Source organism: Corylus avellana, chromosome 8 (genome assembly GCF_965113065.1).
Source record: "Corylus avellana chromosome 8, dhCorAvel1.hap1.2, whole genome shotgun sequence".
Lineage (NCBI taxonomy): Eukaryota > Viridiplantae > Streptophyta > Magnoliopsida > Fagales > Betulaceae > Corylus > Corylus avellana.
The window spans coordinates 18641778-18655972 of record NC_142497.1 but is presented as its reverse complement, the minus strand read 5'-3'; positions in this window follow the sequence as shown (position 1 = coordinate 18655972).

Sequence of the window (14195 nt, the reverse complement as noted above, 5' to 3'; positions counted from 1 at the left end):
ATGCGTCTCCTTCAATTATGCTCTTTTACCTTCCCTAACCGAAGGAAGAAAATTTTCAAACAACTCATTATGTTCATCTTAGGCTCATAGATGTGGGATTAAAATTTATAGATTTATGCCTGATTCTACATGGTGAGAGGGTCTAGCTTTGAGTAGCCGTCACACAGCAAGACGACTTCCACAATGTCCACTAATTCCAGTGATTATATCCTGCCCTTCCTTCTATTAACCTCTGTTACCTTCCCTAACCAAAGCAAGAAAATTTTTAAACAACTCGTTATGTTCATCATAGGCTCATAGTTGTGGGATTAAAATTTGTTGTATCCTAGATCTATGCCTGATTCGACATGGTGATACAGTCTGGCTTTGAGTATTCATAAGACTACAAGATAGCTTCTACAATGTCCAAAAAATCCATTGATTGTCTCATGCCTCTCCTTCAATTATCCTCTTTTTTTTTTTTCCTTTTTTTTTTTCCCTAACCAAAGCAACAAATTTTTCAAGCAACTCTTTATGTTCATCATAAGCTCATAGCCGTGGGATTAAAATTTATTGTATCTTAAATCTATGGCTGATGCTACATGGTGATAGAGTCTAGCTTTGAGTAGCCATAAGACTGCAAGACAGCTTTCACAGCGTCCACAAAATCCATTGATTGTCTCATGCCTCTCTTTCAATTATCCTCTTTTACCTTCCCTAACCAAAGCAAGAAAATTTTCGAACAACTCTTTATGTTCATCATAGGCTCGTAGCTGTGGGATTATAATTTATTATATCCTAGATCTATGCCTGATTCTACATGGTGATAGAGTCTAGCTTTGACTAGTCGTGAGTGTAAAACCCCGGTCCCATATTGGAAAGATGAAAAAAAGCCAACAGAGAGTGGGTGTTTTATAGTCATGAATGCTAAGTCCCACATTGCCGGTAGAATTGGGCTTTATAATGAATTTTAGGGAAGCTTTAAATTGACTAGTTATTTTGGAATAATAGCGCAGATGTTGCTAGCTGTTTTTCCTGGGTAGTCACAAGTGGTCTTAGAGTCATCTAGTAACGTTAGGTCATGTGGTACTAGAGCACTGCATGATATGGCCTTACGAGGACGTCAGAAATTTAAGAGGGGAAGTTTGTAACACCCTCGTCCCATATTGGGAAGATGAGAAGAAGCCCACATAGAGTGTGTGGCTTATAAAGATAGTCATTGGTACTAAATCCCACATTGCCTAGTTACTAGGTGAAATTGGGTCTTACAATAAATTCTAGGGAAGCTCCAAATTAACTGGTCCTTTTAGAGTAATAGCGCAGATATTGCTAGCGTTTTTTCCTAGGTCGTTACAATAAGACTGCAAGACGGCTTCCACAAAATCCATTGATTGTCTCATGCCTCTCCTTCAATTATCCTCTTTTACCTTCCCTAACTAAATCAAGAAAATTTTCAAACAACTCTTTATGTTCATCATAGGCTCATAGCTATGGGATTAAAATTTATTGTATCCTAGATCTATGCCTGATTCTAAATGGTGATAGAGTCTAGCTTTGAGTAGCCGTAATACCGCAAGACATCTTCCTCAACGTCCACAAAATCCATTGATTTTCTCATGCCTCTTCTTCAATTATCCTCTTTTACCTTCCCTAACCAATGCAAGAAAATTTTCAAACAACTTTTTATGTTCACCATAGGTTTATAGCTTTGGGATTAAAATTTATTGTATCCTAGATCTATGCCTAATTCTACATAGTGATAGAGTCTAGCTTTGAGTAGCCGTCATACAGCAAGACGACTTTCACAACGTCTACAAAATCCATTGATTGTGTCCTGCCCCTCCATCAATTATCCTTTTTTACGTTCCCTAACCAAAGCAAGAAACTTTTCAGACATCTCTTTATGTTCATCATATGCTCATAGCTGTGGGATTAAAATTTATTGTATCCTAGATCTATGCCTTATTCTACAAGGTGATAGAGTCTAGCTTTGAGTAGCCATAAGACTGCATGACGGTTTCCACAACATCCACAAAATCCGTTGATTATCTCATGCGTCTTCTTCAATTATGCCCTTTTACCTTTCCTAACCGAAGGGAGAAAATTTTCAAACAACTCATTATGTTCATCTTAGGCTCATAGATGTGGGATTAAAATTTATAGATCTATGCCTGATTCTACATGGTGATAGGGTCTAGCTTTGAGTAGCCGTCACACAGCAAGATGACTTCCACAACGTCCACTATTAACCTCTTTAACCTCTTTAACCTTCTATTAACCTCTTTAACCTTCCCTAACCAAAGCAAGAAAATTTTCAAACAACTCTTTATGTTCATCATAGGCTCATAGTTGTGGGATTAAAATTTATTGTATCTTAGATCTATGCCTGATTCTACATGGTGATATAGTCTGGCTTTGAGTATTCATAAGACTGCAAGACAACTTCTACAACGTCCAAAAAATCCATTGATTGTCTCATGCCTCTCCTTCAATTATCCTCTTCTTTTTTTTTTTTTTTTCCTAACCAAAGCAACAAATTTTTCAAACAACTCTTTATGTTCATCATACGCTCATAGCTGTGGGATTAAAATTTATTGTATCTTAGATCTATGGCTGATGCTACATGGTGATAGAGTCTAGCTTTGAGTAGCCATAAGACTGCAAGACGGCTTTCACAGCGTCCGCAAAATCCATTGATTGTCTCATGCCTCTCTTTCAATTATCCTCTTTTACCTTCCCTAACCAAAGCAAGAAAATTTTCGAACAACTCTTTATGTTCATCATAGGCTCGTAGCTGTGGGATTATAATTTATTGTATCCTAGATCTATGCCTGATTCTACATGGTGATAGAGTCTAGCATTGGGTAGCCGTAAGCTTGCTAGACGGCTTCCACAATGTCAACAAAATCCATTGATTGTCTCATGCGTCTCCTTTAATTATCCTTTTTTACCTCCCTAACCAAAGCCAAAAAATTTTCAAACAACTCTTTATGTTCATCATAGGCTCATAGTTGTGGAAGGGTTAAATACTAAATTAGTCCCTGGGGTTTCACAACTTTATTTTTTCCCCCCTGGGTTTTCATTTTTATCACAGGGGGTCCCTGTGGTTTTGATAAGTGACCAAATTAGTCCATCCGTTAGTTGACCGTTAGTTGACCGTTAGTTTACTGTGCAAATTGACACGTGGACCACTTACAAATTGACACCTGGAATAAGGCCACGTCATCATTATTAACACTGCCACATAATCTGCCACCTAATTAAACAAAATATCAAATAAACAAAACACCTAATCATTAAACAAAATATCAAATAAACAAAACACCTAATTAAAAAACAAAACACCTAATTAAACAAAAAAAACAATACAGCCTCTTCAGTCGACGAAATCACGATTCACCAACAAAATCCTTAAATTAAACAACAAAAAACACTTCCTTCCCCCAGCTACGAACAGAACAGGGGAGAGAAAATCAACCCAAAAATCCGGCCAAAAATCCACAATCCGGCAGCTACGACATTGACGAACCGGCCAAAAATCCACAAGCCGGCGACGGAGAAAGCAGGCAGCTACGACATTGACGAACAGAACTGGGGAAGAAAAAAATCAACCCAAACCCTAGGCTCGATCTGGCCAAATTTCCGGCCAAAACTCCACAAGCCGGCGACAGAGCTTCCTCCCCAACCCAACCCCAACCTTCCACGGCCGCATTTTCTCCGGCGACAGACCACCGCACCAGCAGCGACGAAACTTTCTCCCCAACCCACCCACAAGCTTCCATGGCCGCATCTTCTCCGGCGACAGACCACCGCACCATCGACGACGAAGATTCCTCCCCAACCCACCCCCAAGCATCCACGGCCAAACCATCGCACCACTCTCCGGCAACCAAGCTTCCACGACAGAACCCAACGACTTTCTTCTGCAATCTGAAAAACTCCAAATCCCGTCAATCTCCAAACCAAAGTCTGCCTCTCCTGACTCGTGGTATGAGAATTTTGGGTTGCTTTTACTGCTTTCCTGTTAAATGGTGAATAACTAGACATGTATTTAAAGTTTTGGTAGGGCCTCTACTGCACGTGTTTTTGGATTGTTGTTGTTTGGATTGTTGCTGTGGGTTGCCTAACAATGAATACTTTTTTAGATTGTTGTTTGGTTGGTGGACACATTGATTGATATTGAACTTTTATGCATGCTTTATTCAATGTGTGTTCTATTAAGAAACACTTTATGCATACTTTATTCAATGGTCCTACTGCATGTGTTTAAGAACTTTTGTTGTGAGAAGTTGCCTTGTGATTTTCTTGGGTAATACGACTGGAAATATATATATATATTTTGTTAAAAGTTGCCTTGTGAATTTCTTGGGTAATACGGCTGGATATATATATATATATCGGAAACTACGTGATAGAAAAGAAAACACCAACCCTAAGGACCCATAGAATTCATTGTGGACCCAACACAACAATAAAAGCGTTTAAGTTGTTTTGTTTTAGATATAGCTTTTTTTATTTAAGATCCTGTATATCTAGATAAGTATGTATCTATAAAATATATACAAATATGTACAATAGTATCTTTGTTTTGTATTCGGCTCAATGGGAACACTTACTGAATTTGCTCTGTACTCAAACAAAGTCAAGAATACTTGCCCAATTGTAAAAAAAAGAAAAAAAAAAAAGTCAAGAATGTTGCACATTCCACCATTATATGTGGCTGCAGCTTTCGTTAGTCCCAGTAGTCCCGTGTTCAGTAGAATGCTTCGAATTTAATTCATTATGTTGTATTAATAACCCCTCATCTTAGCATTTTACAAAAATTATAAAGTAAAATGTAAAGCATTAAATAAAAGAAGCTAGAAACTTTTTACAGACGAAATATGAAGATTATTTGCTGTGAGATAGGACGATTAGCAAGCATCATGATTTCTAATCATTATAGACCTCTCTCTATTCGTATGAAGTAGGAAAAATGGACCTATACAATTAGAAAAAGATAAATTAAAGTAGAAAACATAGACTCACTCAAGAAAACCTACTAATCACTAATTTTAAATAAAAAATGAAAAAAAAAAAAAAAAAAAAGAGTCAGTTTAGATGCTGTATCTCGCTAGCTTCATTTTTTCCCCCCTTTCAAATAATTTTTATTTTAAGTTGGCTTTATTTCTAGAATTTTAAGTCAGTTTTATTTGTTATATTTTAAGAAATAAAATTTAATGTATTTTTAGACAGTGTTATTTACGTATTTTGGATGTATTTTAGATTTATGTATTTTGGATGTATGTACTTTAGATGTATGTATTTTGCACGTAACAATCCAGTTACAGAAATGGCTAAAATACCTGTTTGTTGTCAATGTACAGAAATGCCTACATCAGTTGTTGATCTTTTCATTCACCATCATGGATCATTTAGTCAACCGGATTTGGAATATGTGGGAGGTGATGTGATGCCTATAGAAGGTTTAGATGCAAACCGCCTATGTTTTTGGGATATAACCAACATAATGGAATTGTACTTAGAGTACAACTATAAGGACATTCCAATGTTGATGTTGTACTACAAGTTTGATGATGAAACGAATGACTACATACGTGGACTTACTAACGACAAAGACATCATGAAAATGTTCAAAGAAGTGGCTAGTGGGAACAAAAATAGCTTGCATGTATTTGTGACCGATACTATAGTTGAAGAAGTTCCAATTGAAGTCAGGTCTCCAATGATGATGATGATTTCTCAGTCACCCGCACAAGTTTATGAGGAAGAGCCTCTAGAAGAACATGTGCAAGAGCATCACCCTTCAAATCCGCAAGATACAAAGCAAAAGTCTGCAAAACGAAGAGGTAGGCCTAAAAAACAAATTCACACTAAGGGGGGACAGCATACAGACTTGAGTGACTTCGAAGTAACGGACGGCAATGAAGAGGACGTCTTCTTAGAAAATGATGAAGAACATATACGTCAAGCTAAGGAGGATATAATGAAATGGTGTCAATCGTGGTATGAAATAGAGACATCTAAGACTATTGTAGATATTTCAAATGAGCCGGATGAAGATGATGGCGATAGTGATGGTGGCTACTCAAGCATAGATAGTGATGATGTGGGTGAAGGGTCCCCGAGACGTGTTAGGAGGAAGTATCCTCAATGGATGGTAAAAACTGACTTGAAAGAGAAAATAGAATTGCATATTGGGCAGGAATTTGTTGACCCCCCTCAGTTTAAGGATGCATTGCAACTGTTTGCAGTTCAAAATTCTTTTGACTACACCTACTTGCGCAATGAGAGAACAAGGGTTACCGCCATTTGTAAGAAAGCTTGTGGATGGAGAATACATGCATCGTGGTCGAATAACAAAGGTTGTTTCCAAATCAAGAGTTACATTAAAGAGCACAATTGTGGGGCTCACTACTACAACAAGAAGGCATCAATCAAGTGGGCTGCACACCGATATTTGGACAACTTTCGGGATCAACCGAATTTTAAACCAATTGCATTGAAGGAAATGATTAGAAGGGATTACAATGTCGAAATGACTTTGTTGAATTGTTCCCGAGCAAAGAGGATGGCGTTAGATATTTTGAAAGGGAAAAAAGGTGAGCAATATAAACATGTGCAAATGTATGCAAATGCATTAAGGAAGTGGAATCCTGGCACATCAGCTTATATACAACGGGATGGAAGATTCTTTCAGCGAATGTATGTGTCATTGGCAGCTTGCAAGAGGGGCTTCTTGGAGGCGTGTAGACCCATGATTTGTGTCGATGCTTGCTTCCTGAAGAGCGAGTTCGGTGGGCAGTTGCATGCAGCCGTTGCGCGGGATGCAAATGACGACATTTATCCACTAGCATATGCTATATGTGAGTGTGAAGATCAGCATACATGGACATGGTTTTTGAGTTGTTTATTGGAAGATATTGGCAATCCACGAGTACACACTTGGTCATTCATGTCTGATCGACAAAAGGTATGAATTAGTTGAATATTATGTATTGTTTGTATTTTGTTTGATGAACAATTAACAAGTTTTATTTTGTATTGATAATCAGGGATTGCTCAATGCCATGGAGAATTTGATGCCTGGTCTAGAACATCGATTTTGTCAGTAAGTGGTATTCGATGGATACTTTTAGGAAGTCATATGCCCCTGAGATATATCCGATACCATCATCTTACAGTGAGTGGCCTATTGAGGATGATGTGGAACATACACTGCCCCCTATACCAAAAAAACAAAGAGGTAGGCCTAGAAAGGCGAGAAGAAGAGGAGAGGATGAGAATGAGCCTATTGAAACGACCAATGTGACTCGTAAGGGGTATAGTGTACGTTGTGGGAATTGTGGTCAAGTGGGTCACAATGCTAGGAATTGTCGTGAACCAGACAATCCAAACAAGAAGATTTGGCCCAAAAAGGTTGTGAAGACAAAGAAAACAAAGAAAAACAATATAACTGAGGTTAGTTATTTGAACAAACTATTAATGTTATCTGTATTAAAATATTGAGCGTGTATTTATGACATTGTTTTTTCATATGGTGTAGCGGCAAGGATCACAAGATGCAGGAGAGCCCACCACCACAGTTGACAACACAGGCCCAATTAGCCAATCGGTTGGGGTGAGTAATGGATTCATTATGACTTTGGATGGAATTCTATAATTTCTATTATTTTAGAGAAGTAGATTAGGCAAAGAGAGGAAAGTATGAATGGTTGGAAAGTTCAAAGAGTTTTTGAATTATTGAATCTTGACCGACTATTTTACTTACTAAGTGATAATGCATAATCCTTTATTTATTTATTTATTTTTTTAGTTGAATGATACAATAATTAACCCTTAACATGGTATAGCCTACGTGATATGTTTTTGATAGCTTAATTTAACATGTCTCTTGGTGATATGGATGTGCATGTATTTCAGATTGGAGAATCACAAGCGGGAGGACAATTCATCACAAGATCACGTTTAGAACAGTATAGGTCAACTCAATAGATTATTGGGTTTTGGATAGTGGATCCAATGTTTGGGATGAATGCATTTTAGACTTATGTATTTTGGACGTATGTATTTTGGGTGTATGTATTTTAGATGTGTGTAATTTGGATGTATTTTGGACTTATGTATTTTGGATGTACATTATGAAAATGTTGGAGTTGTCGGTTGTTATAAGTATATATATGTCAGTATGTGTGTTTGCGTCTATAGGACGCGGTTGGATTTCATTATTACAGCTAGTGTCACTGGACTGATGGGGGGACTATCACAGCACACATATTCTGTGTCAAGTCTGTGGCTGCAGAGTTATGCAAGTATGGAATGCTGCCCTACCCATACGTTGTGTCTTTTTTATTTGATGTAATTCCCCCCCTTCCCCTTTTCCCTTGTATATTTGCTCATTGTAATATTTCTTTCAATTACTTGATATATATTTTCTGCTGTTGGACTTTAGAAATTGATTTTTCAACCGACTCAGTGAATGAAAAAAAAATAAAAAAAATAAGAAACTCTGAAAATTTGAAATAATAAACTCTTACTATATATCTCGTTGGGAAATGTTTTTCTAGTGTGGGATTTTAGATTATGATTTTTCAACACGACTCTGTAAAAGAGAAGGAAAAGAAGGAAATGATGGATGGATGGTCTGAAAACGTGACGAAACAACTTCCTTGGGTGTTTCTATAAATGATGATGGTTTGATATATTTTGATTGGTAAACAGGAACATCTAAAATCATATTGAGGAAGAAATGATTCAAGTTGCTATTGAGGCTTCAAAGAAGGAGGTTGAAAGGGGTTATCTAAATCAGCAACAAAGTGCTCCCAACGTGTGCTACAGCTAATTTTACTGCATTGGCCTGTATTTTTGTTTAATGTCGTAAAAAATGGATGCTCATGTCGTAAAAAATGGATGTAATTTCAAAATGACAATTTTGACAAACATAACAATTTCAGAAAAACCAAGTTGTTCTAAATTAAGAATATACAAACATATGAAGAAAGCTTTAAAAAAGTTTACATTTCATAAGTAGGGATACATAATCAATTTACATTAGTTAAAAAAGATACATCATTACACAAAATTCATTGCATAAGTGCAACATAAACAACCAACAACATCATACACCATGACAAAAACAAGGCATACATAAGAAATTTTTCTCTTGCTCTAAATATGGCATTTTCCTTCTCCAACTCTCGAATCTTTTCTATATGTATGACATCTTCATTCTGGATTTGCTTATCCCTTGTCAGGTAGTTGTCATTTTCACTCAACAAGTCTTCAATCCTTGCCCTGCAATTGTCTTTTTCATCCTCCAGCTCTCTAACCTTATCAAACAAGCCAGGTAGAACCGTCATACCCCTTTTACAAGTTGGTTTATCGTGCCATTTGAAAAATCTGCATCCAGCATTCCTCTGCATAAAAGAAAATAATAATAATAAATAAAAAAAAAGGAAGCAAAACATTGAATAAGGAAATGAGTTGAATAACGATATTGATCAGCTTAAAATAGGTTCTAATGTCTTCTGCGTGGGACAATAAGGTTTGCTACCCCTAGGCTTTTTTCTTTCGGTTGGTAGAAGCTTGCATGGAAAACAAAAAGTATCGAAACATGCATTGTGCAACCCAATTAAATACGAAATTGGGTTGCACAATTTCGTATTTAATTGGAAACGGTGAAGATGGAAAGTCAGTAAATAAGATTTTTGTGTGTATTTGAATTGCAAGCTCATGTATACTTTGCTCAGCAGTTACAATGTTAAGAATATATACAAGCCTAAAAGGAACATAGTGAAACTAATTAAAGAAAAGCATTATCAAAGCCAAACAAAGCTTATGTCATACTTCTTCTTTCTTTTCCCTTTTTTCCTCTTTCACTTTTCTGTCTTTCCCTTTTCTGCAAAAGCACAATGTGATATATATATATGTACTTCTTATTACCTCCAAACGAAGTCATCCTCATTAGAGGCATGAAATCACCTTTTAGCAATAGGTGAAAATTTTACCAAATAGCCAAGATAAAATTACTAGTTGGTTTTTGAAAGATGAAGAAGCTTCAAAGAAATGCTTATGTAAAATTATTTTTCATGCCCAAATTGATAGAAACTGAGTCTTACATATACATGTGTTGATGATTGTATTAAGGGAAGGGCTATGTTTACCCAATCCTAAATATTCCAAGGAATGACATTGAAAAAAAAACTCACACAAATTTTAAACAAACAATTGCAAGCAAACTTGAATTGTTAATTACAATCTGTAATTCCTAAAGTCTCAACCATATCAATATCTAATAACAAATAGAATCCAAAACTAATCTTAATGATCCACATGCTATTCAAGACAACCTTTAATCCAAGAATCACAGCCCATATCAGTACCAACTCAACAAATGGGATTCAAAACCAACATTCAACATTCATAATGGATTTACAGTGGAAACAAGATTTCTTACACTCAAATCGTAGGTGGCACAACCCCAGAATCGTCTGCCAGGGTTGTCCGGAGTCGTTGAAGTCTTCAAAGGTGCAGGTAAATTGCAATAACATACAAAGGACATCTCACTACAGTCCACTGATGAAGATCCAGCAGATGAATTTGTCTGCATCAAAATAAAACTATCTAAAAATACATAAAATAGAACTAACTTAAAATAAGAGAAATAAAACTTACTTAAATACTACAAATAAAGCTGACTTAAAATAAAAGTAGTTAAAAGAGCAAGCAACAGGCATACACGTTTTGTTGTGTGTGTGTTGTTTTTTTGTCTTGTTTTGGGCTACAGTAAAAGGCATGTACTGGGTTGGTAGGGGAATGGCATTTTCATATTAAGGCATGGGGTCCATTTTTATTTTTTTTTTGAACCCAAAACCAGCTTGTATTCATATAATGTGTGTATAGAAACTTAAATCAGAGAGAGTTAACATTCAATGAGCATCTCTTTTACCACTTGCAGAACCTCTACTCTGTCACAGCCAAAAACACACTACCAGTACCATATCGCTGATAACAAAAAAAACATAATCACAACCATCACAACCATCAGAACACAAAACCAGAATACAACCTTGGTTAACAACCTTCAACCTTCAACCCATCACAACCATCTAAGAAACTAATCAAATACTACTTAAATCCAAACACATTATAACGAGACTGACCCATAAACAAGGCCTACCCAGAACACAAAACCAGAGAAAGCAATAAAATGTGTTTACCAAAGAGGGTTAACAACAATGACAAACAAAATTAAATTTCGTAAAATACTTGCACATTGTTCGTAAAATTCATAAAAGAAAAACAAGGTGCAGATTTTTTGTAGAACATACCTTCTCAATGCTGCGGGAAACTTCCTTTCGTTTCGAACCATACGTCCGACTTGATGCCATCACGTACACAGATCAGACAGCGGAAGCAAAATTTGGTTTGGAGATTGACGGGATTTGGGGTTTTTCAGATTGCGGAAGAAAGTCGTTGGGTTCTGTCGTGGAAGCTTGGTCGCCGGAGAGTGGTGCGATGGTTTGGACGTGGAAGCTTGGGGGTGGGTTGGGGAGGAAGCTTCGTCGCCGGTGGTGCTGTGGTCTGTCGCCGGAGAAGATGCGGCCGTGGAAGCTTGTGGGTGGGTTGGGGAGGAAGTTTCGTCGCTGGTGGTGCGGTGGTCTGTCGCCGGAGAAAATGCGGCCGTGGAAGGTTGGGGTTGAGTTGGGGAGGAAGCTCTGTCGCCGGCTTCTGGAGTTTTGGCCGGAAATTTGGCCGGAAATTTGGCCAGATCGAGCCTAGGGTTTGGGTTGATTTTTTTCTTCCCCAGTTCTGTTCGTCAATGTCGTAGCTGCCTGCTTTCTCCGTCGCCGGCTTGTGGATTTTTGGCCGGTTCGTCAATGTCGTAGCTGCCGGATTGTGGATTTTTGGCCGGATTTTTGGGTTGATTTTCTCTCCCCTGTTCTGTTCGTAGCTGGGGGAAGGAAGTGTTTTTTGTTGTTTAATTTAAGGATTTTGTTGGTGAATCGTGATTTCGTCGACTGAAGAGGCTGTATTGTTTTTTTTTGTTTAATTAGGTGTTTTGTTTTTTAATTAGGTGTTTTGTTTATTTGATATTTTGTTTAATGATTAGGTGTTTTGTTTATTTGATATTTTGTTTAATTAGGTGGCAGATTATGTGGCAGTGTTAATAATGATGATGTGGCCTTATTCCAGGTGTCAATTTGTAAGTGGTCCACGTGTCAATTTGCACAGTAAACTAACGGTCAACTAACGGTCAACTAACGGATGGACTAATTTGGTCACTTATCAAAACCACAGGGACCCCCTGTGATAAAAATGAAAACCCAGGGGGGAAAAAATAAAGTTGTGAAACCCCAGGGACTAATTTAGTATTTAACCCTAAAATTTATTGTATCCTAGATCTATGCTTGATTCTACATGGTGATTGAGTCTAGCTTTGAGTAGTCGTAAGTGTAAAACCCTGGTCCCATATTAGGAAGATGAGAACAAGCCTACATAGAGTGTGTGATTTGTAAAGATAGTCATGGATGCTAAATCCTACATTGTCAGTAAAATTGGGCTTTATAATGAATTCTAAGGAAGCTCTAATTTGACTAGTCCTTTTGAAATAATAGCGCAGATGTCGCTAGCGGTTTTTCCTGGGTAGTTACAAGTGGTGGTACTAGAGCACTGCATGATGAGGCCTTACGAGGACGTCAGGAATTTAAGAGGGGAAGTTTGTAACACCCTAGTCCCATATTGGGAAGATGTGAAGAAGCCCACATAGAGTGGGTGGTTTATAAAGATAGTCATTGGTGCTAAATCCTGCATTGCCTAGTTATTAGGTGAAAATGGGTTTTATAATAAATTCTAGGGAAGCTCCAAATTAACTAGTCCTTTTCGAGTAATAGCGTAGATATTGCTAGCATTTTTTCTTAGGTCGTTATAATAAGACTGCAAGACGGCTTCCACAAAATCCATTGATTGTCTTATGCCTCTCCTTCAATTATCCTCTTTTACCTTCCCTAACTAAATCAAGAAAATTTTCAAACAACTCTTTAGGTTCATCACAGGCTCATAGCTGTGGGATTAAAATTTATTGTATCCTAGATCTATGCCTGATTCTAAACGGTGATTGAGTCTTGTTTTGAGTAGCCGTAAGACTGCAAGACATCTTCCACAACATCCACAAAATCCATTGATTTTCTGATGCCTCTCCTTCAATTATCCTCTTTTACCTTCCCTAACCAAAGGATGAAAATTTTCAAACTCTTTATGTTCATCATAGCCTCGTAGCTGTGGAATTCAAATTTATTGTATCCTAGATTTATGCCTAACTCTACATGGTGATAGAGTCAAGCTTTGAGTAGCCTTAAGAATGCTAGACGACTTCCACATCGTCCACAAAATCCATTGATTGTCTCATGGCTCTCCTTCAATTATCCTGTTTTACCTTCCTTAACCAAAGCAAAAAAATTTTCAAACAACTCTTTATATTCATCTTAGGCACGGTGCTATGGAGTTAACATTTATTGTATTCTAGATTTAGGCCTAATTCTACTTGGTGATAGAGTCTAGCTTTGAGTAGCCGTAAGTGTAACACCCCGGTCCCATATTGAGAAAATTAGAAGAAGGTCACATAGAGTGAATGGTTTATAACGATAGCCTTGGGTGCTAAGTCTCACATTGTCTAGTCTTTTTGGAGTAATAACGCAGATGTGGCAAACACTTTTTCCTGGGTCGTTACAAGTGGTGTCAGAGCCACCTAATAACGTCAGGTCATGTGGTACTAGAGCACAGCATGACGTGGCCCTGACGAAGACATCAAGAATTTAAGAGGGGGAGTTTGTAACTTGTCGGTCCCATATTGAGAAGATGAGAAGAAGCCCACATAGAGTGGGTGGTTTATAAAGATAGTCATGGGTGCTAAGTTCCACATTGCCTAGTTACTATGTGAAACTGGGCTTTATAAAAAATTCTAGGAAAGCTCCAATGCCCCTCTTTCAATTATCATATTTTACATTCCCTAACCAAAGCAAGAAAATTTTCAAACTACTCTTTATGTTTATTATAGGCTCATAGTTGTGGGATTGAAATTTATTGTATCTTGGATAGATGCCTAATTCTACATAGTGATAAAGTCTACATTTGAGTAGCCGTAAGACTTTGCCTAATTCTACATGGTGATAAAGTCTACATTTGAGTAGCCGTAAGACTTGAGACTGCAAGACGAC